This window comes from Bos grunniens, chromosome 11, assembly GCF_055505025.1.
Source record: "Bos grunniens cultivar Pamir isolate PY7600 chromosome 11, Bosgru_T2T1.0, whole genome shotgun sequence".
NCBI lineage: Eukaryota > Metazoa > Chordata > Mammalia > Artiodactyla > Bovidae > Bos > Bos grunniens.
The window spans coordinates 45,351,445-45,355,528 of NC_141175.1; positions in this window are offsets into that span (position 1 = coordinate 45,351,445).

Below are 4,084 nucleotides of genomic sequence, written 5' to 3' on the forward strand. Positions count from 1 at the left end.
CACGACTGAGCGACTGATGTGATCTGACCTGAAAGGTGAGAAATGGGGAAAATTGGTTCCTGCTTGATCATTTGAACCTCTAAATATCACCATGTAATAGTCATTCCTAACCATGGACTTTTAAATGACATAAAGTGATAAATTATCCTCTCCATATCCCATCCCCCTTTTTCTTAGTTTAAGCTATATATATATATATATATTTGTGTCTGTGTATGTGTGTGTGTCAAATTCTATCAGAATACATTCCTGACCCACAGAATATGAATGAAAAATATTTGGGAGAAAATTAATTGTAATGTCCAATGGAGTTACTTTTTTTTTTTTCTTTTTGAAGAGAATCTTCAGGAAATCAAACATGTTCAAATATCTACCATATTAAGAAAATCCTCCCTCACTTCACTCCATCAGTCCCTCTCTCTACCTTATTTTTTGTTCACAAGTAAGCTTTTCAGTTCAGTTCAGTTCAGTAGCTCAGTCGTATCCGACTCTTGGTGACCGCATGAACTCTAGCACACCAGGCCTCCCTGTCCTCACCAACTCCTGGAGTTCACTCAAACCCATGTCCATTGAGTTGGTGATGCCAACCAACCATCTCATCCTCTGTCATCCCCTACTACTCCTGCCCTCAATCTTTCCCAGCATCAGGGTCTTTTCAAATGAGTCAGCTCTTCGCATCAGGTGGCCAAAATATTGGAGTTTCAGCTTGAATATCAGTCCTTCCAGTGAATATTCAGGACTGATTTCCTTTAGGATGGACTGGTTGGATCTCCTTGCAGTCCAAGGGACTCTCAAGAGTCTTCTCCAATACCACAGTTCAAAAGCATCAATTCTTCGGTGCTCAGCTTTCTTTATAGTCCAACTTTCACATCTATACATGACTCTGGAAAAACCATAGTCTTGACTAGACGGACCTTTGTTGGCAAAGTAATGTCTCTGCTTTTTAATATGCTGTCTAGGTTGGTCGTAACTTTCTTTCCAAGGAGAAAGTGTCTTTTAATTTCATGGCTGTAGTCACCATCTGCAGTGATTTTGGAGCCCCCCAAAATAAAGTCAGCCACTGTTTCCACTGTTTCCCCATCTATTTACCATGAAGTGATGGGACCGAATGCCATGATCTTTGTTTTCTGAATGTTGAGCTTTAAGCCAACTTTTTCACTCTCCTCTTTCACTTTCATCAAGAGGCTCTTTAGTTCATCTTCACTTTCTGTCATAAGGGTGGTGTCATCTGCATATCTGAGGTTACTGATATTTCTCCCTACAATCTTGATTCCAGCTTGTGCTTCTTCCAGCCCAGCATTTCTCATGATGTACTCTGCATAGAAGTTGAATAAGCAGGGTGACAATATACAGCCTTGACGTACTCCTTTTCCTGTTTGGAACCAGTCTGTTGTTCCATGTCCAGTTCTAACTGTTGCTTCCTAACCTGCATACAAATTTCTCAAGAGGCAGATCAGGTGGTCTGGTATTCCCATCTCTTTCAGAATTTCCCACAGTTTATTGTGATCCACACAGTCAAAGTCTTTGGCATCGTCAATAAAGCAGAAATAGATGTTTTTCTGGACCTCTCTTGCTTTTTCTATGATCCAGCGGATGTTGGCAATTTGATCTCTGGTTCCTCTGCCTTTTCTTAAAACTTTCTAGAAAGCATTTACTCATTTAGTAAATGACAAAGCCATTTATATAAATGTTTTGTTTGTTCATTGATTTGAAATATGCTGATGAATGCTTGTATGGACTTACAGGCCCTCTCCCCTTCTTTTTCCTTCTCTCCCCTTCCCTCCTCTTCTTATCTCTCTACTCCCTCAAGAATCTCATACACATCTATCCTTTCAATTATTAGCTACATGTTGATAACTTCTGAATTTATATCTTCATTCAGGTTTCTCTTAGATCTATACTCATATATTTAACTGCTTTCTTAATATTTTGATATAGCTAGTACATTGACATTCCAAGTTAGACGTATCTATTACTAAACTTATGGTGGTAATTCTTTCTCTTCTCCAGTGTTTCCTACCTCATTAAATAGTCCTACCATCCTCCCAGTTGCTCTTGTCAAGAACCTAGGAATCATCAACTTAGACATCATCCTTTTTGTTGTTTTGGTCGCTAAGTAATGTCCAACTCTTTTACAACCCCATGGACTGCAGCCCACCAGGCTCCTCTGTCCATAGAATTCCCAGGCAAGGATACTGGAGTAGGTTGCCATTTCCTTCTCCAGGGGATCTTCTCGACTTGGAGACCGAACTTGCTTCTCCTGCATTGGCAGGTGGATTCTTTACCACTGAGCCACCTGGGAAGCCCAGGAATCATCCTTAACATCTACTTATTTCTTAGCCCTTTTGTCCAACCAGTCACCAAGTACTATCAATTCTGTCTCTAAGGACACTTCTCAGTCTGTTTACTGCTCTTTGTCTTTATCACCACCACCTTAGCCCAGCACCTGGACCACTCAGACTCCAGCTGCAATAACAAAACACATACTGGATTACTTAAACAATAGACATTTATTTCTAGAAGTTATGAGATCTGGGAAGTCCCAGATCAAGGTGCTGGTAGACTGAGTTCCTGGTGAGAGCCTTCTTCCTGGCCTACAGACAGCCACCTTCTCACTATATCCTCACGTGATGGAGAGATAGTGGTATCGCCCACTCTTCCTCTTCTAATAAGGGCACTCTTCCCATCATGGGGATTTCACTCTCACAACCTCGTTCAAACTTAATTACACCCCCCCCAAATTCCCACCTCCAAATACCATCACAATGGAGGATGAAGCCTTCAACATATGCTTTTGGGTGTGGGGGACACAAACATTCATTCCCTAACAGATAGCTTTCTAGTTGCCAGTTCCACATGTTTTCTTGGTTATGTCCACTAATTCATTCTCCACAGAGTGGTCAAACTGATCTTTTAAAAACACGTTTGTGTCATCCTTTTCCACAGAGTCCTGTAAAAACTTATAATCAAGTTCAAATTCTACCATGACCTATAACTCCTTGAATGGTCTGACCTAGGCCTACTTTGGCCTTTTCGCTGTTCCTTCTGCTTACCTAACTGCTTCATGTCTTGGAGTTTCTTTCTGTTGGCTATTTCCACTGCCTGTGAGTCTTCCACCACTATTGTTTCACCACCACTATTCCCTTTCCTTGGCAAATTCCTATTTATTTTTCAGTTTAAATGCTTCACCTACATTAAATTACACTCACCTTTACAAGCTCTCAAGGCTTCTTTTCTTTTCCATGACAATGTATCCCAACTGTTGTTGGATAGTTCTGTAATGCTTTGTTGAATGTCTCTATTCTGTATTCCCTATCCAACCCACCCCAGATTGTGAGTGCTTTGAGAGCATGAACTGAATCAGTCTTGTTTACCATTAGCATCTAGGACCCAGAAATATGTTTGATAAATATACACTGAGTCTGAATGGATGTTTTGTCTATTGGAAAAGTAGGATTAGGGGTTAACCTAAAAGGGGGTTAGGGAATGTTGGTATACGAAAACTTTCCCTATCTCTTCATTCTAATAAGAGATTTAGAATCAGAATATTACCACTAAGAGGGATCATGATTTTGACAAAAATTAACCTCATTCTGAGGAAAAGTACTGAGGTAGCCTCTAGCATACTGGGGTAAAAGGCAGGCAGCTCAGGCATGCAGTAAAGAATTTCCCTCTGGGTGCCATTAACTAGAGAGATGTGCTGACCACCTGTAATAGAAGCACTGCTCACTGGCATGCATCAGCAAGCCAGTTGAATCATAAAGACAGAGCCATTAGACAAGCTTTTTGTTTGCTCACTGATTTGATATATGCTTGTTGTAGGGATCTATGGGGGAAAAAACTATCACTAGTCTGACTTTCAATTTATAATAGACCCAAAAATACTTATTTGGTAAATGGGACCTGTATGCTCCCTTTACCATTTCTTTTGCTATGTATGCTGCTGCTGCTAAGCTGTTTCAGTTGTGTCCGACTCTGTGCAACCCCATAGATGGCAGCTCACCAGGCTCCCCCATCCCTGGGATTCTCCAGGCAAGAACACTGGAGTGGGTTGCCATTTCCTTCTCCAATGCATGAAAGTAAA